Source organism: Eschrichtius robustus, chromosome 17, assembly GCF_028021215.1.
Source record: "Eschrichtius robustus isolate mEscRob2 chromosome 17, mEscRob2.pri, whole genome shotgun sequence".
Lineage (NCBI taxonomy): Eukaryota > Metazoa > Chordata > Mammalia > Artiodactyla > Eschrichtiidae > Eschrichtius > Eschrichtius robustus.
The window spans coordinates 81,049,852-81,073,117 of record NC_090840.1 but is presented as its reverse complement, the minus strand read 5'-3'; the positions used below and the strand labels follow the sequence as shown (position 1 = coordinate 81,073,117).

The following is a 23,266-nucleotide window of genomic DNA, read 5'->3' as shown; positions in this document are numbered from 1 at the left end:
TCCCCGTTACTTAACAAACACTTAACATTGTGCTAATTATGGGCCAGTCCTCTAAACCCTTTACATGGACTAACTCATTTAATTTCTTTAAGGATCTATAGGCAGGTACTATTATCCCCTCCATTTCACACTGGGTGGAGATGAGGCACCAATCAGTTAAGTAATCTGCCTAAGAACACATAACTAGTGAGTGCTAGTGAGTGGTAGATTTGGGATTGGGTCTCAGCAGCCTGGCTCTAGACTTTGCACTCTTGACCATTTAGGTGACATGCTTCTCTTTCAACTACAGCTAACAGGTGGCAGAGCAGAGCTGGCATCTTCACACAGCAGAATGAGGAGAAACTGAAGTCTACCCAAATGTCCCCCACCACAAATTTGCCATATCTGAAATACTTCCCTTAGAGTTATCCAAATTTTGAACTAGAATAATTTTTCCACCTGAAGGACAAAAAAGACAATTGCTTTAGATTGAAACCTACTTCTGCTATGCACTAGCAGTGATGGCCTTCAGCAATTGACTTGGTGAATCTGTTTCCACAGCAGCAAAGTTCCTATGCTGACTGCATCCCAGCGTTTGCTTGGATGAACAAATGAAAATTTTAAAACTATATGTCTAAGTAAAAATACTTTAAATAAAAACATTTTAATACGAAAGAAAATGTCATTTTCATTAGATAATTATAGTCACTTAGCAGTATCATGAACAATGTCAGTGTGTTTAAGACACTAAACACCCTTCCCAAAGTACAGCATGGTCTAAGATGTGTGTTACACCAGTATAATCAGTTAAGTATCCGTGAAATACTTTTATATTTTGGGTTCATTCTTTCAATAAATATTTTTGAGACCTAATGTATAAAATGCTCGCTTCTGAAGACCAATTTATGATCATTTAACTAATTGGGAATTCAAACTATGACATTGAAATTAAAATGGAAGAAGAGAGGCATTGAGGAGCTGAGTATTCTTCTTTAAAGGGAAAGCCTTGTTTATTTTTGAACATTGTCCTATGTGCTGAGTACAATACAGAGCACAAGGTAGAAGCTCAATGGCTGTTTCTGGAATTAAATGGAATAGGCGTTCATCCAAAACACACAGCTTTTCTCCATGTGTTTATTACAGAAGCATTTTACTGGAGCTGGAGAGGAAACCGGGCATTTATTTTAATACTGTGTCCCAACTCCTAGACACAAATTTGTGTTCAATTACTACTTAAATCAAATATCAATGTGTATGCCTCATGCTCTTCAGGCTGATGGGATTATTGGACATGACTGGAATTCGACATGAATGATGCCATTCTTTACTTTACCAAGCTATTAGAGATTTAAAGAACAGTCGTCTGAAGTGATCTGAGAAGACAACATTGAGCAGTATTCTACAGTAACAATGTCTTTCTGCCGCCAACTTCAACATTTTTCATGAGTTGTTGGCGGGGGTGGGTAAGGGTTTTCTGATAAATACCAATGGCCCAGATTTGATTCCATCTTTATTTCCTTATTCACTTAGCATTTTTTCCCCAGCAGTCTTGAAGTTTCATTGGCGTTTTACTAGTTTGCTTCTGTCATAGAATGCTTTTTGATTGTATTGAATAGAATAATAATACTTAGAGAAAAATCACATAAATGATTTGGCCTAGTTCCTCCATGTTAAAAATATGGAAAATGTGGCCATTTAAAAACGTTGTGGTTTCTCCCAAATCATGCAGTTAGATGGTAGCAGAGCTGAACCTAAAGTTCACATTTCCTTGTTCCCAGTTCAGAGCTCATACTACTACAAGTAACCTTATTTAGGATGCAAGCCCATGTTTTCACGTACTATAGAAATATCCCAAACCTCTGCTTTAAAATAATTCAGAAAGTAATTTCCCCAGTACACACACATACACAAACATACAATTTTAAACAGCTCTAACTTTGGGAGACATCTGTAAGTGCATGTGTCAGGAACTGTACGAAGTAAATCCCATGTTATCTCATTTAATCTGTACACAAAACAGCATTTTTCCAATTTTATGAATGAGAATAAAATTTTCTGATTTTATGGTCGAATAAGGTAAAACATCTTTCGAGTATCATAGCTGGAACTGACAGATGCAGACTTCACTATGAGGTTTGTGTCACTCTGTATTTTCAATACTGACTCTCTTTTCTATGATTTCTCCTATGACCCTGAGTTGCAGAGAAGTGAGAATTCACAAATTGTGTGCTTTTTTTCAAATAAGAGAGTATTAAATAACTTGGAGGCATAGGAATTGGCTTAGGGAAGGAAAAATTCAGAAAGTTAACCATTATTTCCTCAATATCAGTAATAAATGGTTATAAGATATACAACCAGGACCAAAGCGTTTACTTTTCAGGGAGAAAAATCCTGGCTCAAATTAAGAAGGGATTCCTGTCTACTATCCTATCTTAGGATGTTTTCTCTCACTCTGTGATGTATTTTCCCGTTTGTTCCCTTTCTCCTCTCCTACTTGTCTCTCCTCCACAAGCATTTCTGTAATGCCTAATGTGTGCTGAGCACCACAAATGTCATTGAGAATAAAGGCAAGGATAGGTCCACACTTCTTAAGAAGTCTCAGTCTAGTGGTGAATACAGACTCATAGATAATTATAACATAATGTGGCCAATGTAAAAATAAAGATGTTCAGGGAAATTCAAGGACACACAGGAGAACTAAATCAGCCAAGCGGGAGCTAGAAAACACTCTGTGGAAAAGATAAAGTCAAAGCTAAGACTAAAGGGATGAATAAGGATCATTAAGGTGAAGAGAGGCAGTGGGGGAATGTGGCCATTCTGAGCAGAAGAAATAAACCGTGTAAAAACAGCCACACAGGATATGTGGTGGTACGTGAGCCATAGTGGGGAAGAAGGTGTAATCAGAATAAAAAATGATGTTAGACTAAAATAGTTGTTTCCCTACTTACTTAAGAATTTCTTTGTCTCTGCTGATTTTGTTCACATTCCTTGTTAGTAGCCATGAGCTTCTTTTCAGGACTTTTTTCAGTTGAGAATTCAATTACACTCAGTTGTTAAGAGGGATACAAACATCCCCAGAAGATAGAAAGGAAAATGGAGGTGAGAAAAAAAAAAAAACTCTTCCAAAATGAAAACATGGAATGGATACATAACATTCCCAGATTATTGATCATTTGTGCCAATTTTGTCAGGCAGAAGACAGAGCTATTCCTATCATGGGAGCATCAGGAATTGCCTTGCAACACAGCTTCACAAACTGCAAACTGATCTGGGATATTGCACCAGAGTGGGACATGTGGAAGAGCGGGAAAAAAAGCACAGAAGTTGAAGCAGGTAGACTTTCTGTAACTCTGACCTTGCCTAATTTGTTTATGTTTTCTGAGATTTCCTTTATTGAAAGACAAAATGAGAATTATATCACCCAATTTTTCAGATCAGAAGAAAATTCAACCAGACTTTTTTCTATATACTGCCCCTCAGCGAACGTTGATTACCTCCCTCCTAATATTTGTAAGCGTAAGTATACCCAACAGAGGGTAAAGTAGAATTATAAAATATTAGAGTTTGAAGTTTCCTTAATGATCAGTTCATGGCTCTTAATGTATTTTTTCATCCATTCATTTTTTACTTATTCATTTAATAAATGTAACTGGTCTCCTCCTACCAGTTGGGCACTGCAATTGCCCAAAGATAAGACTCACCCAGCCTGTAGAGAAGGTCACAGTGCAGTGGAAGACAGGCGCCCAGAGACAGACATTCAGTCCAGTGAGTTCTGTAATAGAACAAAACCCGGTATAGAAAGGAATGAGCGAGTTCTTGTGTTATCAGGTCCACTGCCAGGTTTGGGGCAGGTGGGTTAAGGCGAGTATTAGCTTCCAGACAGCCAACAACAGCAGACTGTCCAGTAATGAGGACTCACAGAGCATGAGAAAGCTTAATGGAGAGCGCATTCAATAAGGCAATGGAGGTAGGAACCCATAGAGTAGCAGTTTCTTCCCCTCCTCCTAGAGGCCTGCTATTCTCTGTTCTCTGCCCAAATACTTGCCTTTTCTCCCATCTTGGCCCCGATTTGTTTAATCCAGTGGCAGTGCTAGTGCAGTAAAACTGAAAGATTCTGGATGAATGGTGATGATTCCTGAATACCTGTCCTTGATCTTACTTTGCTTAGTTGTTTTGCCCATCTTTCTGGGTCCTAACTATTTTCACTTATTAGGATTTTTTTTTAATAATTTGGTGTTCGTGGAATTCCATATACTAAATTTCATTTAAGCGAATAAACACAAAAACGAATGAACAAACAAAAAGAGCTCCGATTTTTGTTATTCTAGTTGATATAAATACATAATTAGGTAAAGCATTCATTGATAATATCGTCTTGTTGCTGGGCAATTTAATTATCAGTATGTTCCTAGGGAAACATGGATTTTAAAGGGGAAACTATCTGTGAGTTGCAACTGTGTGCCAAATGATATGATAAATGTATTATATGAGTCTTTCATTTTCACAATAAATCTCTGCAGTGGGTATTAGAATCGTCATTTTATAGATGTAGACAATAAAAACCAGAAATATTTAAAATTTTCCCAAGGTTAACAAAATTAGTAAAGAATGGAATGAGGATTTAAAACTTCGGTTAAATGACTCCAAAAGTCTATTCTTTTTTTTTCCTAAAAGGCCCCTGAAAATAAAACCGTAACAGTGGATTGACTGGTTTCAAAATGATCACTGTGGTAAGAGTGCCAGCAAGGTCTGCCCACTTAACAGTGTCTCTTTAAAATTAAGAAGCTCACCTGGAAAAATAAACAGTAACACACATTCTATGAGACCCCAAATTCTCATAAAATATCAGATGCCAGAAGGAGAATAGCAGAAGAGGCAGTAGTCACCACAAGCTGTGTGAAACCCTATATCTCTCAATTAGCCGCCATTCAGGTTAATAAAGTTATGTGCCACTCAAAGGTACAACTCAGTTCTTAGCAGCTTTTTTTTAAAAAGTAGATTCTTACATGGGAAAAGGAAAGACCAAAAGAGAATTAGCCAGGCAGAGGGCATTCTAATTAGTGGGCTATGTCTCACTCACAACCTTCATGTTAATCACTTTCTGAAACTGATTCACAGAGCCTCAAAGATGTATAACAGTCACCTGTGTAACAGTCACCTCTACACAGCTGGGTCTGGCAGATATGTGATCTCCAACTATTTTTCCTGTTAGTACTCTCACATGGAATTATTAGTGGTTTTGAATATACCAGATGAGGTTAGGAGCTGCATGCATATGGCTTAAAGAACATGTTACGAGGTGTCTCACTTACAGGATTACTGTTTTTGATGACAGAGAGCTCACCATTTCAACCTCTCTTCCTCCATAGATGAAAAAAACTGAGGTTCAGAGTGAACAACTGGTTTGACAAGATCTCACAGCGACCAGTGGCACTTGATCTTAGTGCCATCTGTGTGCTGGTGTGTGGGTTTGCGTGTCTGGGTACTTGTCTGAACGTGTGTGTGTGTGTGTGTGTGTGTGTGTGTGTGTGTGTGTGTGTGTTGGGGGTTCACCTACAGAACCCCAGGCCCCTCACTAGAACCGTGATAATGTGATACTATAACTCTAGATGCACATGTAGAGGTACAGAGTGAGAGTGAGACGTGGTTAATGTTCTGGAGAACTAGAGAAAAATATTCATGGAACAAAATAAAGTTTGAACTGAGTCTCAAAGGATAAGACCACTTAGTGCAGAGAAAGGCAATGAGCATCTCTGATAGAACTTCCTGTGCAAAGGTAGAAAGATTTGAAAAGGCTGGTTTGATTTGGAAGAGCCCTCGAAGCACATCAGGAAGTTGTGTTTAGCAGTCTATATCATGGGGCCTATATTCAATAAACGTTTGTGGGTGGGGAAGAAGTGAGAAAGAGGGGGTCATAAGGAGGATACAATGGAATACAGGAGAGAGAGGGAGAAGAAAATTGAGTGTATTACATACAAAAGTTCAATTTTATCCAAATTTCCAGGGGGTACTCTCATGTTTTTATTAGGATTAGTGAAAATGTTGATCTTTGCTTGGCTTCATGAAAGACTTTGATAAAGAATTTCACTGGGTGAAGGGGAACTTAAAACTCTTCTTCCAGAATAAAATCCATGTGCCTCAGTTGGCCCTTCAAGGTCATGCTGTTCACACTTCTAGACTCAGTTCTCACACCTCACTATCCCTATCCCAGGTCATCAGGACCCTGCTCTGCAGCCTAACTGAACTGGTGGTTCCCACGGAACAGCCACAGCTTCAGATCACTGTTTTCTTACACTTACAGCTGCCTAGTAGAATCTGACTCAGATTCCTCTTTCTTTGCCCAACTAAAGTCCACCAATAGTTAATCCAGGTGTCACCTCTTTGGGGATGGATCTAGAATATCTTGTTTAGAATAATCACATGCGTTCTTCTATTATAGCCTTTGACACCCTCTATTATCATTTTTATCCCACCGTTGCCTCCATATATAAGACCAAGCTCTTCTTTAAGATCACTGACCATTTTCGACTCATCTTTCTGTCACCGGCCTCTTGCACAATATCACCAGGTGTGCACTAGGCAAATATCTGCTAGGGAAATCAGTGACAAAGTGAAGGAGTGGTAAATGAATAATGCTATGAAGACAGGGCCACTCCTTGAAAAGATCTGTTAGCATCAAATTATGAATTAGATCACAGACATATATTAGAAATTAAATTAATAAAACAAGCAACAGGAAGACACTGACTTCATAAGCAATTTGCTAATTTTACAACTTTCCCATGTCATTTATTAGTGAATGACATTTGAATGTCAAACTCTTCAGTCAAAAGATTCTTAAGGAAAAAGATCATATTTTCTTCATCACTGTACACATTCCTCACAAGTACACAATAACACTCAGTAAAAGGGAGGGGGTAAGAAGAGTGACATATTTTCTGAGTATAAACCATATATCAGATATTTCAAATTCTTTGCATAATAAGTATCTGGAGAAGTAGGTGTAACTTCTTCATGCTACAGTTGAGTAAGTTAAGATTCAGAGAGAATAAGCTTTTCTAAAATGTGGTAGATTAAAAATGGCCAAACATTCTTTCTAGATCTTTCCATTAAGAAGTGGAATCTATTGCCCCACCCCTTGAAACTGGACTGAGTTCGTGACTTGCTTTGTCCAACAGAAGCAGCAGAAGTGCTGTTATGTTAAGGTTACAATCTTGATGCCAGCTCAGATAGCCAGGTGTGTGCATGAGTTTACCTGGGATTCCCAGTCCCAGTCTGAGCTGCTAGACATCTACAACTCATGAATGACCCCAGACAAGGTCAGAAGGAGAACTGTTCAACTGAACTCAGCTCTAATTGCTGATCCAAATAACCATGAACAAATAAATTGTTGTTTTAAGTCACCACATTTTACAGTATTTTTTTAATGCAAGAAGAGGCAGTAAGAGCTAGTAATGAGTAGAAATAATATTACTGTCCACTACCACAAGCAGCTCCCTTACAACAACTGTGTTAAGTTCCATTGAATTTGTTCTACTTCTATGTATTTTTTTCTATGTCGATTATAGTTTGTTTTAGAGGAGATTGGACATTATTTTAATACAGTATTAATTTCTTGTCATTATTATTATTGTTGTTGCTGTTTAGTTTAACATATCTATTCTATTAGAATAAAAGCTCCTTTATGACAAGGACAGTGTCTAACTTATTTATTGATGCATCATTAAATTCAACTACAGTGTCTGGCACTTATCAGCTATATGGGACAGTTTTTTGAATTAAGTGTTGAATGAACTGTATCTACAAAACGGTGAAGCTTTTGAAAGATTTTTATACGAGAAAGAAAAGCATACGCTTGAACCATGGTCTCCTGAAGTGCACTGAGGCAGCTATGTAAAGGATGGTTTAGATTGGGATGGAGGGATCAGGGGCAGGTAGGAGTCTAGAGTGAATATGCCTTCAGTGATAACACCAATATTGAATGTCAGCACTTCTGAGGATATATAACACTCAAGTTGTATAATATGCCTCAGAGAATTAACAGTTTGATTCTTTCTAATCCTAGAATCAATACCTGTAAAAAAAAAATCAAATGCTTATGAACATTGAAAAAAATCTTCGGATTCACAAAGTAATGTATGCCTCCTTCCCCCATTACATACCTAAGAGCAACCCCTGAAAGTACTCTTATCCAAATGAGACCCGACACCAGGACCTCCCAGGTAACTGATTAAAGCAATGCCCTAGTAAATGGTCTCAGTGCTTTGCCATTTCACTTCGGGCTCCAACTACTTAGGATGCAATTGATTACTAAATGATAAATTCGCATGCTAATTATATTTTTTCAGATGTTCATTGAAGGAGTTCTTTGAAGATTCATGCATTGCACATGGGAAAAACACTTTCACATTCGTTAACTTAGTGTTTCCAGGAAACTCATTTTGATAATTTGATATTCTGGCAGGAGATTTATGTCCAAATTGGCCTTCACTTTATTTCTCTGACATCCACATTCTCTAAGGAAACTCTGTCCCTTGCTGTTCTCTGTCTGAAATTTTCTTCTTTCTTGTCCTCTCATGATTGCATTTCTCATTATAAAAGTTTAGGCAAGGGGCTTCCCTGGTGGCGCAGTGGTTGAGAATCTTCCTGCCAATGCAGGGGACATGGGTTCGAGCCCTGGTCTGGGAAGATCCCACATGCCACGGAGCAGCTAGGCCCGTGAGCCACAATTACTGAGCCTGCGCGTCTGGAGCCTGTGCTCCGCAACAAGAGAGGCCACGATAGTGAGAGGCCCGCGCACCGCAATGAAGAGTGGCCCCCACTTGCCACAACTAGAGAAAGCCCTCGCACAGAAACGAAGACCCAACACAGCCATAAATAAATAAATAAATAAATAAATAAATAAATAAATAAATAAATAAATAAATACAAATTAAAAAAAAAAAAGTTTAGGCAAAACTATTACACTTCAGAGTCCTCCTCATCCATCCTGTTTAAACTAGATTCCTCAACCTCCAAACATGGCCTAATCATTTCCAAATTACCTTATTTTATTTTCCACATTGTCGGTAAAACAAATTTACCTTGACTCTTTATTTTTTTAACTTGTTTATTTTTTGTATGATACCACTGGAATCTTATTAGGGTGGGGGTCATCTTTCCCAAATGTTTACCACTGTATTTTAGGGACAAAAATAGCGATTGTCACATTAAGGGTGTTCAATAAATATTTGATGTTTGAATGAACAAGTGAGAAAACTGAGGGTTAGAAAGGTTAATTCACACAGTTAATAGTTTGCAGATCTGAGACACAAGCTAGGGCTTTCTAATTCAAAATCTCACTGTATCATGACTGACTTCTATTAAACTGTACTATTAGCAGATTGAGCTATTAGAAGAAGCAGATTATCTTATACAGTGTAAATATACTTATGTATATATTAAAAATGTCTAGGTCTTTTTTTTGTACCTTTTGACTACATTCACCCATTTCTCCTACCCTCCCACCCTCACCTCTGGCAACTACCAATCTGTTCTGTTTCTATGAGCTCATGTTTTGTTTAGATTCCACATATAAGTGAGATCATGAAGTATTTGTCTTTCTCTGAACTATTTATTTTACTTAGCATAATGTTCTCAAGGTCTATTCATGTTGTCGCAAATGGCAAGATTTCCTTCTTTATGACTGAATACTAGTCATATATTTATTTCATTATCCATTCATCTATTGATGGACATGTAAGTTGTTTCTATGACTTGGCTATTGTAAATAATGCTCCAATGAATACAGGGGTGCAGATATCTCTTCAAGATCATGATTTTGTTTCCTTTGGATGTACATGCAGAAGTAGAATTGTTGGATCATATGGTAGTTCTATTTTTAATTTTTTTGAGGAACATCCATACTGTTTTCCATAATGGCTGCACAAATTTATATTCCCACCAATAGTGCACAAAGGTTCTCTTTCCTTCACATTGTTGCCAACACCTGTTATCTCTCGTCTTCTTGATGACAGCCATTCTAACAGGTGTGAGGTGATATCTCAGTATGGTTTTGATTTGCATTTCCCTAATGATTAGTTATGTTGAGTACCTTTTCATGTAACTGTTGGCTATTTGTATGTCTCCTTTAGAAAAATATCTATTTAGTTCCTCTGCCCATGTTTTAATCAAATTGTTTGTCTTTTTGTTATTGAGTTGTGTGAGATTTTTATGTATTTTGGATATATATTTATACACAACTTATATATATATATATATATATATATTTATCAATAATATAGACATATAATTATGTATTTACATATGTATTTTTATATATTATACATTTACATACATATTTAATATATGTATGTAAATATACATTTACAGAAAAAGCTTAGGTCATCTTAACCCTTTGATGATCAGGTTTTGGGCTCAGGTCACAACTTCAACCACTTACTTTCCCAACACTATTTGTTTTGTGATTTTGAACAAAGTATCAGCAGAATGCACTTCTGAATTATGGAATGGAGAATGGTAAAAAATGGGAATCTTAAAATAAAACGAGAGTCACTATTTTGCAATTCAGGCTCTCTGTCTTTGTCACTGCCTCTGACTTGCTTTTTTCTCAGTTCCCATCTCCTGTCACCCAATTTTGAGTGTTGGGTGTTTTGTGTTCTGTGATTTTTTTAAATATCTCTGTGATGGATGAAAGTCCATGCAGTGAAGCACGCTGTCAGATTTGAGCCATTTGTCACCAAATGCTGGCACTCATATCTGCCAAGTTGCTGGGTCTGAGTCATGTCTTTGCTTCTGAAAAAATGTCAGTGTCATTTGTCACCATCTAATATTTATGCCACATCAGATTGCCACTTGCTTGCCATGGGTCAGAACCACTGGATAGATGGCAGTTGTCAATGATTCTTTCACATTTTTCCCACAGGACAACCCACTCAGCTTGTCTCCATCCACCAGGTAAAAGCGGGATCTTTATTATAAGTAAATGTTCAGCATATCACAACTGATGACAAGATTTGATTCACCCAATGTCACTTTCAAGAAATCGTTAGTCTACCTCTTTGCCAATATTGTTTCCAACCACAGTCTTAATTAATATGTCACTCCATAAAATTCTTATGACACAGGATTCCTAGTTTAAGAATGTGAGATACATTTCTTCAAGGATTCAGTAAATGACTGGGAAATATGGAATAAAGGGTCAGTCGAACAAAGGATTTCTGTGAGAGACTGAGGTCAACCTTCTAGGAAAAATCTCACTCAAAAGAAATAAATGACTTAACCTGAATGACATTGGGTCAAAAGAAGTGATTCTGAGTACTGCCAATTGTAAGCTGACAGAATCTTTCTTAGTTACCAATCTTTGTTATAAGGACTTGTACCAAAAATCTGAAATGAATAAGTGATAAAAATAAAAGGGGGGAAAAGTTCTTGTTGACAATGGTACACACTGTAGTATTCACAAGTGAAATACTATGATGCTTATGATTTGCTTTTAAAATACTCTAGGGGTGGAGTGGGGAAGTGGGGAAGGGCTAGATAAAGCAAGACTGACAAACTGTTGTGATTGTTGGGACTGGGTGATGGGGATACGGGAACTCATTGTGTTTTCTCTATTTTGTGTTTAGGTCACGAGTGCTCTATATAGTTAAGGTCAGGAACCAGGTAGACGTATCAAGGTAAATTTGGGACAGGCAAAGGGATTTCAGGGCTTATCCAAGAGGCAGAAACCTTTGTCCAGAAATGGAATAAAGCTAGGAACAGTATAAGGACAAGCAGAAAGAACAATGCGTGGGTGCACTGAAAAAATCGGAAGGAATTCTGATGACTGGTTGGGCTCCCTCCGCTGATGTTCTTTTGGCCCCCTCATCTTAAGGATGCTGATTATTGTTTCTGGCACAAGTATCATTTTACTAAGATGTTTTCCTAGTTCATCTTTCTCACCCAATACCTCAGTAGTTTCTGTTATGTCCACATTGCTTATCATGGTTCTCAGCACACTGTAGGTATTCAATAAATACTTGTTGAATTTCTTAAATAATACTACCATCTAGATATCAGCTCAAACCACCTGCAGCAGAATAGCGCCTAGAGGGGGAAAATGTATAAAAGGAGATGGTTGGTTGTGCTTTCCTGTCTCTGACTGGGTTATTGGCAAGAAGTTGCAGATGGCCATCCAGAAGGTTTTCAAGAGGGCCAACGTGACTTTGCAGGGTACTATCTAGGGAAGTTGTTGACATAGTCATTCCTTCAGTTATAACACAAGTATTCATAAAATCTCTACTGTGTATAGGATACTGTCCTAATCTGGGGTAAATAAGAGACAATGCTTGTATCTTCAGTTTCACAAGGATGACACATAAACGCTGATGGGACAATGACTTTACGTGATCCAGCTCTGCCCAGTAATAGCAGTCCGTGACTTGGGTTATATAATTTACCCTAAGTTCCAGTTTTCTGTTGATTCTGTTACTTCTGCAAATCATAAAAATACCTACTTCAAAAAGGTATTTTTTGTTCTTACAAACGCATTTCAAGGACTTACTGTGTGCCAGCCCCGGACTGTCACCGTGACGATCAAGCACACAGCCCTGTTCTCCTCTACTACTCCTTTCACACACCATTACAGCCCTTCCCTGTGTCTGTGTTCCTGTCAATCTCCAGGGCAGGGGCCACACCTTACCCATGTGTGCATAGTTGTGTTTATGCCTGATAAAACGCATCAGCTACTTAGAATGTGCCCTTGCAAAGAATTCTAGAGAGCACAGCATCTTAAAAATCCAAAAGCTTGTTTCAGAGCAACTGAGAAATAATGCTAAAAGAAGTTAGTTGCTTGATATTGTAGAATGCTGATTAAACCAACAGAGAAAAAAACCCAACAAATTATGATGACCTACGGCCCCACACTGGGGCCAAACTGCAAAGGACAAAGTCTCTTTTGATATTTGATTTCAAAATTGCCAACCCCAACGCAAGTCATTATCTCTCCATTAAGCCCAGCAGTGCACTCATTCTTTCAGCAATTGTGAATGACCTAATTTGAACCAGAATGTACTGACACCAACATCACAGTTGAAGATTGAAGTTGAGCAAATCCCCAATTGCATACTGAGCTTCACAACATCACTCTTTCTTTTCGTTTTGAGTATTCACACATTCCTCCTCCTATCCAACACATACTAATATAACTAGCAAATGCAATAGAATTTTTAACACCGTTAATTTGCTCTTCTCAATTCCACGTAAACTTAGTAAATCCTTGTAAACATATGATGAACACAGAACTTAAATCCAAGGGGAAAAAATCATGAAGAGTTAAGTTCATGAAATATATGAAAACATGGAACGAAGCATGTGTGAGCTCTTGCCCAGCTCCAGTGCTAATGTCTACAAGTTTAACCTAACCTCCCTGAACTTCAGTATTCCTGTTTTTCAAATGAGCTGAAGGTAACCCATAGTTGCCTCCCCATGGAGGTCTTGGGTTAAGTACAAAAAGTTGACTTAAGAATTTGGTGAACTAGGAAACATCATCCAAAAAGGCTATGAATTAGGGAGTTCTAGATCTTTAGCTGGATAACAAATTATTGTTTCTCTCAACAGTAAGAAAATAAAATTATCTGGGTGTTTAACTATCATAGGTATGTAGAAAAGAATTTATAGTTAAGGCTATAGTTTTGAAAGTTATTTTCCTAAAAAAAACAGGATAGTATTTAAATATTTATTTTTCCATAAACATTGCTGGAGGAAAACATTATCCTACTGTTTTCATTTCTCCTTTTTTATTTCCATCTCTTCCTCCCTTGTTCCCTTTCTCTATTCCTTTTTTCATTCTCCTTCTTCTTTTTCTTCCTTCCACCTCCCCTCTCTCCCTCCCTTCCTAATATTTACATATTTAATTTCTGTGATAGTTGCCCCATCTTTAAAGTGTAAATGAATAGATCTTCCTCACAATGCTGATATGAGGATTAAATAAAGCAAATAAACACTTGTAACTTAATGCCTGGCATACACTTCATCTTTAATGTCTTCATTTTCTCCCTGCTTTTTCTTTGAATTTCCTCCTTTCCTTCTTTTTCTCAGTCTCTTCTTCCTTTCCTTTCTCTGTCCTTTCCTCCCTATATCATCCCTACTCTTGTGCCCTCCTCTTTGACTTTTTCTGATTTTCTTCCTGGATAGAACCTATTCTAATATGGGTCACCAACTAATTACTACTCAGTCATCAAGTGGAAGTATGTAATCAGCATCAAGCTTTTAGTGAACATTGGTATAATTGTTATGTTACCATATCATTCCTCTTTTATCTTGTTGTAGTATTTATTACATGTTGAACATATTTACAAGAATGTTTGTAAAATGTGTAATGTGTAAAGAATGATACAGAATGCCTAAGTACCCCAGGCCCCTAAAATTTAGGAAACAGTATATTATATTAACTCTGGATCTCATGTTTGCTCTTCCCCAATTTCATCTGTCTCTTCTGCTAGAGTTTTGTTTATATTTTTATTTTTCTTATAGTATTTATAATATGTGCAAATTTCTTCTTTAGTTGTTCATGTTTTCAAATTTGATCTAAAAAAACCATAAATATGTTTTCTTTCACAATGATTATTTTCACTCAACAAGTTGTTCATGAGAATTTTCCATGGTACTGTATGTTGTTTATTCATTTGCTTTCACTTCCATGTAGCATTCCATTGCATGACTGCATGCCTATCCCACAATTTATTCAAGCATCTACTCTTTTTAGACACTTTGTTTAAGCTATTTGTTATATTTTTATATTTATGTTTTCTGGGTCATCGGGGCAAGAAATTCTCTACATTTTTCAAGCAGTGTAATTGCTGGTCATGGGATGTACATTTTCTATGTTAGTAGATAATGCAGACATCTTTTGTCAAGTTTTTAAACCAGTTTTCACTCCTATCAGTGCTGTATATTTTCTTGCTCTACATCCTAACAATCACTTGAAATTATGGATTCTTCCCTTATCAGAGGGGTGGGAAATTATGTCTCATTGTAGTTAAAAGAGTAATAATAAAGCTGATGCTTTCTTCCCCACACATGTTTATTGCAACTTATTTTTTATTTTCTTTTATTTAAAGGGTCTGCTCAATTTATCTGTCCATTTTGAAAATTAGGTTCTTTGTCCTTCTGAATTTTAGTACTTCTTTATGTATCCTGGATATTAATGGTTTTCTATTATATTTGTAACAAGTATCTTCTCATAGTTTACATTTTGCCTCATTAGACTTTACCCAAATTCCATTTCAATTTTCAAGATTCTCAGTCTCTAAGAATGCTTCCTCACACCTGATGAAGTATAAAGTCTTTAGGTTTTCTCTAAGCCTTAAAGCTAGGTGGTAGCATAATCATAGCTGATGTGCAAGTTTCCTTCATACTGTCCTTTCATGACCCTCTGCCTAACATTAGGCTGTATAAAATGATCTAACAATCTAACTTCTAAGAAATAAAAATCAGAAGTAAAACAGTGGTAAAAATAACAAGGTATAAAGGAAGGATAGAGAGTAAGGTTTTGGGAGGTTCTGAGAGTTTCCGTCTTATTTGGGGAGCCTAATCAATTGGAAGCAGCTGCCTAGAGCACTGGACGGGTTATGAAGGATCTGTAGTCATATCCTGAAGGGAAGAGCACCAGTCAACTAATGACACTTGCCTTGGGCATTGGGTGAGAGCAATGACATATGTACGTGGTGCTTGCTAATCCCGACGATCAAAAATGTGTGTTGGAAAAAAATGTGAAAAGATTTGGAAAGGTCTTTTAAAATAATATTGATATTCTTTGTCTAATTCTTTTTTTCAGCAACTAGTTATTGAGCACCTACTGTGTTCTAGTTGCTGCAGATAAAGCAGTAGAAAAATAAATAAATAAAAAAGCAAAATGCCCTGTCTTCCCACAGTCTAGTGAGAAGAAGAGAGACAGGGAGAGAAAAGTAGATTATTTAGTATGGTAGAAAGCAATAAATGCTATGGTAAAAAATTAATCAGTCAAGGGTGATAGGGAGTAGGAGAAAGCACGTTTGAAAATGAGAGGGTGTATGTAGATGGCAAACAGACGGTTTTGATGAACACAAATTATAAAATCGGCTGGTGTGGTTCAATAATCCATGTCAGTTAATTTTACTGAAAAAGACAACTCTCTTTATCCTAGTTATTAATAAAATTCATTGCTTAAGATAATTTATGGAAATTTTCCTTTTTGGCATAGGGAGAAACTAGTATTTCTAGAGAGCATGTGTCAGTCGGCACCTATATATTGTTTCATTTAATCATTCCACAGATTCATAAGTATTTGAATTCTTACCTTGTGCTAGGTTACATCAGTGTAAAGAGCAAAGATGTTGCTCTCATGGAGCCCACAGACCTTAGCCTTCACCACAGTGGACTAGGATAGATTTTAGTATCATCTCTTTGCAAATCAGAAATGACAGGCTCAAAAGTGTTTAACTACCTTTCCCAAGCTCACACAGACACTAAATTAGGATTTAGAATTCATATTCTTGTTAGCCTGTATCCAAAACCCATTCATATACTACACCACACTAGATTTGTGTGATCTCAACATTTGGTGTTAAAAAGACATACATATCTGTACCCCAACTAAAACAAAAATTAAAACTAAAACATGAATTTAAAAAAATCCAAGTGTCTGTTATATGTCTGTTTCCATTATGTCAGACATATAGTTGAATACTTAAATACTTTTTTAAAACATTGGCTGCCTTCTTTATTGCAGCATGGGATATAATAGTTGGGAGGCATCTTAGACAAAATCTGATTTACGGAACTTACACAGCTTTCCTAGGATCACATAAGTAGAAAGCGACAAAACTAGAAGTTAAAACATCTTAAGATGGCATAAAACTATACTCTTTTCATGACATGACATTGCCCCTCTAGTGGTTCTATGAATTTACATATCAAGTTACTATAAGTCTACACTTGGAAAATAAGTCTACATTTCACGTTTGTTCTCAACAGGCATAAAGTCTCAATTATGCAAGATGAACGCATTCTAGAGATCTGCTGTGCAATACTTAAATTCTTTTGTGCACAAAGCATGCGAGCATCCGTCCAAGAAAAATCAAGAAATGGACAATGGAGACTGTCCAGGAAGTCTGTTTTGGTGTTCAGTGACTTAGAAGAAAAATTTTCAACTTTATTATGTTTGTTAAGCCTCTCTAAAAAGTGCGTCTGGAATTGAAATTTCACTTGTGTCTGGCTACATGGTATTTAGGAGACATGCCTGAGTTCTCTGAATGTTGACGCCGATCAACCTGCATTTGATGAGGAGTTTCTGAGTCTGGTGTTGAAGGTGCAACATTTCAAAAGAAAAAAATTCTCCTTTCTTATGGTTTTAACAGACCTAAGAAGCTGTTGCTCTCAGTGAGAAACAGATGGACGGAAATAATATCAGTCAACACAACAGTAGTTTAATGGGAAATTTTACAACATTTTGTGGTTATCAGCATCTACACAGGAGCCCTTCCTCACGGGCTGCAAATCCCTCCGTGAGGCTTGACACAAGCCTTATCAAATTTTGTAACTTTGGGATGGGATGAATAAAAATGACCTAGAATAGGTTCCGGCAAACCAGATGGAGTTTTATTGAGAACAATCAATTTTTTCTAATAGGATCTATATATTTCCTGGCATATGCCATTTGATTGATTGTGGCTTGGCAGCCTTTTTAGGTAATTTTCCTGTCCCTGTGTGGTTTAGTGACTATGTGGTCTTGCTTTGTCATTTAAAGGTCAACATATTCAATATGTATCCAATTTGTGTTCATTTACTTCAGCTCCATAAATACTCCTTTGTTCGTTTGTACATAAGCCATATTTCTCTTAGGAAGGACTTTCAGCTCTAAAACAATAAACTTATTGGCTGCTACACAGAAACTTGTAATAAGATTTGTGCTACTTCAGTAGACTGTGACTTATGCTACACTCCTATTGTTACCATATATGAGATTTCCAAGATAACGACTGAGACCACCCACACACTCCCAGGGGGATGTATAACCTTGGAGGCAATATACCTTTTAAGGAAAGAATGAGAAATAAGTGAGAGAACATCATTTGCATGTCTGTTAAAAAATGATAGAAGATGAGATAACGTGACAAAACGGCACTGACCAGAAGTAGAAAACACATATGGGGTCCAATTCTCATGTACTCTCAAGAGATGAAGAAGAGTTATGGCAGATTAAAAACAGCATGAAATGTGACCCACAGTATATTAAAAACATAGCATAAAATAAAAACTTCCAATTGTAGGTTCCATGCAATCATTTATCTCTCTCTCTCTCTCTCTCTCTCTATATATATATACACACACACATACATACATATATACACATACATACCTATATACATACATATGTATATTTAACACACAATTATTCTGTGAAACGAGGGAAAACATCTTGCTGGAGTAGAGTATAGAGCATTTGAACTCAGAAAATTCTAGGTTCATAGCTTCACTATTATTAACTGTGACTTTGGGAAAGGTACATAATAATTACCATCTAAGTCAATCCCTTGAGAAAACAGGGGGATTATTGTATTTACTCGAATCGTCACTATGATAAAGAGAAATAAAGGATTAAAGACACTGAGCATAGTGGATAGTGCTTTAAAAAAGCTAGTTCCATGTATTTTTTGTAAGGAACACTGTTGGGTCTGAGTTTTGGCGAGAAGGGCAGAGAAAAACAAATAGATATTCTGCCTTGAAGTTGTGCATAGCCTAAAAGTCAAAGTAAGCCACACGTATGTGATTGTGTGTGATTGTGTGTGTGTGAGTGTGTGTCTGTGAAAAGTTACGTGTGCTATAAAGAGGTGAAGAAAAAGGACCATAGGAGTTTATAAGAAGGAAGGAATCAGACGTTAAAAGAAAAATATAATTTGGCTCAGAGTTATTAAATTTCAAATTCTGAAAGCCATCCTAGGTTCTGCCTTATTCTGTGCAATTGTTTGTCCATTTCAGGTCTAACGAGTCCATGATTTACATTGAGCACAATTAAGAGGTGCCCTGCTCGCTGCCTTTCCACCAGCCAGATCCTCCTTTCCTCACACTGAGATTGTCTAGTGTTTCTACCTTGTTTCTCTGCCTAAAACCTAAGCTTGACTCCTTCCATCCATTCTGCATATGGCTAGAGACCTGATGTTACAACCTTGGCTAAAAATAGTAATAATAATAATAATAATAATGGCTATTAAGAAGGACCTAGGAGGGAAAAGATAGAACAGAGAATTTTTTAAAAGCCTACAAACATGCCCCTGTGCAAGTACGATGTAAACTCAATTGAATTAGGAATCACAGTGAGTTATATGACCTGGTTGCAGTATTGCATTAAGCAACTGTATTATTTCAATAATAAAATAAAACCATTGAAACAGATTATTTTCTAAGGTAATTATTTAACTAATTTAAAAGTGGCAGGAGGATAGATGTTCCAATCTTTGCATTTTATTATGTCCTCACTGTATCCAGCCAGAAAAATACTCTTTGGCAACTGCACTTCTTTACATTTACAGAGAAGTCTCACTTGTTTTCACAAAGTTGAGTTATAACATATGTGTTCTTACTTCATTTGTAATGCAAAGACCTCATTTCTGAAGGGTTCCTATCAAAATTCTTTCTCCAGGTTGGTCTTTCCTGGATCCCTAAATTAGATCTGATTACCTGCTGTGTCTGCCAGAGCAGCTTGTGTGCAGCCACTCACGGCTCTCATTGATCCCGTATCATTTGTAGAATGTCTGTGAGGCGAGTAGGGCAGGGGCCGCACCACCTTGCTTGCTGGTGGATCTGCTGCAGCGAGCCCAGGGCATGGCCCCCCATCAGTGCTCACAGACTACCTGCTGAGTAGACAATGAAGTAAAGGGACAAGGGTGTTGCTCTTATATGCACTTTGCAGTTCAGAGCAATGTGCTCTGTTAAGGCTATGAATGAATCCAGTTCCCGCATTTAGTAAATAGCAGGTGCTAGTTTTATTTATTTTTTAACATTTTTATTGGAGTATAATTGCTTTACAATGGTGTGTTAGTTTCTGCTTTATAACAAAGTGAATCAGCTATACATATACATATGTCCCCATATCTCTTCCCTCTTGCGTCTCCCTCCCTCCCACCCCTCTAGGTGGTCACAAAGCACCGAGCTGATCTCCCTGTGCTATGCGACTGCTTCCCACTAGCTATCTATTTTACGTTTGGTAGTGTATATATGTCAATGGCACTCTCTCACTTTGTCCCAGCTTACCCTTCCCCCTCCTCGTGTCCTCAAGTCCATTCTCTAGTAGGTCTGCGTCTTTATTCCTGTCTTGCCCCTAGGTTCTTCATGACCTTTTTTTTTTTTTTTGATTCCATATATATGTGTTAGCATAAGGTATTTGTTTTTCTCTTTCTGACTTACTTCACTCTTCATGACAGTCTCTAGATCCATCCACATCTCCACAAATGACTCAATTTCGTTTCTTTTTATGGCTGAGTAATATTCCATTGTATATATGTGCCACATCTTCTTTATCCATTCATCTGTTGATGGACACTTAGGTTGCTTCCATGTCCTGGCTATTGTAAATAGAGCTGAAATGAACCTTGTGGTACATGACTCTTTTTGAATTATGGTTTTCTCAGGGTATATGCCCAGTAGTGGGATTGCTGGGTCGTATGGTAGTTCTATTTTTAGTTTTTTAAGGAACCTCCATACTGTTCTCTATAGTGGCTGTATCCATTTAAATTCCCACCAACAGTGCAAGAGGGTTCCCTTTTCTCCACACCCTCTCCAGCATTTATTGTTTGTAGATTTTTTGATGGTGGCCATTCTGACCGGTGTGAGATGATACCTCATTGTAGTTTTGATTTGCATTTCTCTAATGATTAATGACATTGAGCATTCTTTCATGTGTTTGTTGGCAATCTATATATCTTCTTTGGAGAAAGGTCTATTTAGGTCTTCTGCCCATTTTTGGATTGGGTTGTTTGTTTTTTTGATACTGGGCTGCATGAGCTGCTTGTACATTTTGGAGATTAATCCTTTGTCAGTTGCTTCGTTTGCAAATATTTTCTCCCATTCTGAGGGTTGTCTTTTCATCTTGTTTATGGTTTCCTTTGCTGTGCAAAAGCTTTTAAGTTTCATTAGGTCTCATTTGTTTATTTTTGTATTTCCATTTCTCTAGGAGGTGGGTCAAAAAGGATCTTGCTGTGATTTATGTCATAGAGTGTTCTTCCTATGTTTTCCTCTAAGAGTTTTATAGTGTCCGGTCTTACATTTAGGTCTTTAATCCATTTTGAGTTTATTTTTGTGTATGGTGTTAGGGAGTGTTCTAATTTCATTCTTTTACATGTAGCTGTCCAGTTTTCCCAGCGCAGGTGCTAGTTTTAAACATATCCAATAAATGACTCAGCAAAACCCTGACTTGCTGCATCCTGGGACATGTTGATTAGCCTGCCAGAGTTCAATTTTTCTCGATTCTAGATGATGATTAAGAGTATGCACCCTGATCACACTGATTGTGTCCAAAACCCATTTACCAGCTGTGTGATCTTCAGCTAGTCACTTAACCTTTCTGTGTCTGTTTTTCATTTGTAAACTGTGGGTAGTAGAAGTGCCTACTTACAGGGTCGTTGAGAGAATTACATGAGTTAATATTACACAAAATACTATAACAGAAGTATTAGCTAAGTCCGTGTTGTTGCTGTTATTCATGTTATTGTTTACATTTTTATTGTTACTATTTAAATGAGATATTATACTATACCAGATACTATATAATAAAATGAGATAGTACAAGTAAAATGCATAGCACAGTGCCTGGTAGAGAGTAAACAAATAATAGTAGACTTTATTATTTTTAGTAGTAGTAGCAGTACTAGCAGCATCATTATCATTTAACTTTATTATTTCTAGATCACAGTTGATCACCAATAGTACAGCAAAAATTATAGAAATATTAATAGTTGACACTGACTGTACACTTACTCACCACTTTACATGTACTAAATTCCCAGAGAGAAAAAAAGGAGAAGCAGTTAAGATAATGGACCCTGTAGCCCCATTACTGGGGTCTGCATCCCATTTACACCACTTGCTCACTATGGGGCTTTGGATGAATCTTTCTGTGCCTATCTTTGGATGGATAATAACAGACTACCTCAAAGTTTTGTTTTGAGGAACAGAAGAGATACAAAAAGTTTTTTAAAAGACAGAACATACCTAGCACTTAGTAAGCATTCAAAAAATTAAGGTAGTATTATTGTTTTATTCTCACAACAACCTTAAGTATTTTATACGAATATTGTCTCCATTATAGAGCCATGTAAGCTGAAATACAGAGGGTAAATTACTTTCCCAAGTTTAGAAAGCAATTCAGTGTCAGGGCTGGACTTTGATCCACGTCAGTGTGATTCTAGAGCCGGTGCTCTTAGTCAATATATGATAGACGCCCTCCCCCGCCACCAAGAGACAGATGGGGTTTCAGAGTCACTGAGGGGATTATGTCTGCCATGCTGCTTGGCCCCGCCCATCTCCATATGCTTTTGTTGCCCTGTTTACCTCAACTTTTCTAGAGCAGAGCTTGTACAATGCTCTTATAATATGGGCTTTTTTACAACAGCTCTCTTATAGGCAATTTCTTTGTAAATATTTCCAGATAATTATGAAATAACATTTTGTCAGAAAATAAGTAGTGATTTCTTTTTTAATCTTGACAATATAGCCCTTAATTTCTACTGCTTACACTGTTGAGTATGGCCCCGCCTTCATTAATACCTCCCTCTTTCCTCCCAATCCTATCGTCCAGTGCAAGGTAATCATTCATGTATTCCTTTTCCATTCACCCAGATGTATTTTTACTGCATATCAGCCACTGCCATACAAGCTGGAGGTACAAACATACAGTAAGATACAGTTTTGGTTCCTTGGGGAGTTACCATCTAGTCTGGCTTAGTTATAAATGTGGGATGTTGCTAGCCCTTGTTTACCCAACTGCCATCCCTAATTTCAGTATTATATTGGGCACGCCTTTCCACTAGCAGTTTGGGGCTACTAAAATTCTTGGGATTTCAGTACAGTGTGCCTGGGAAACACAAAGTCCTATTGCTTTTCTCAGTATCAGGCATCGACCAATTTCCTCATTCCCAAAACTTGTAGTCAGCTCACATGCCTATTTTTCTGCCTGGAGTCTAGCTTCTATTCCATGTTCCAGTGGGATACAAAGTTGGTACTATACCACAGATTCATTGCTTAAAATCTGGATTCTCCTTTTTTAGGTTTC

General features: G+C 37.2%; 1 long non-coding RNA gene across 1 annotated transcript in view; it reads right to left on the bottom strand.

Moving 5' to 3' along the window:
- Positions 1–3,679: 3,679 nt before the first annotated feature.
- LOC137751552 (uncharacterized) overlaps positions 3,680–23,266 on the bottom strand; it is a 136,935-nt gene continuing 117,348 nt past the window's right edge. Inside the window, exon 3 of the long non-coding RNA XR_011070840.1 lies at positions 3,680–3,751. This is a non-coding gene — a long non-coding RNA (uncharacterized lncRNA). The remainder of the gene's footprint in view (positions 3,752–23,266) is intronic.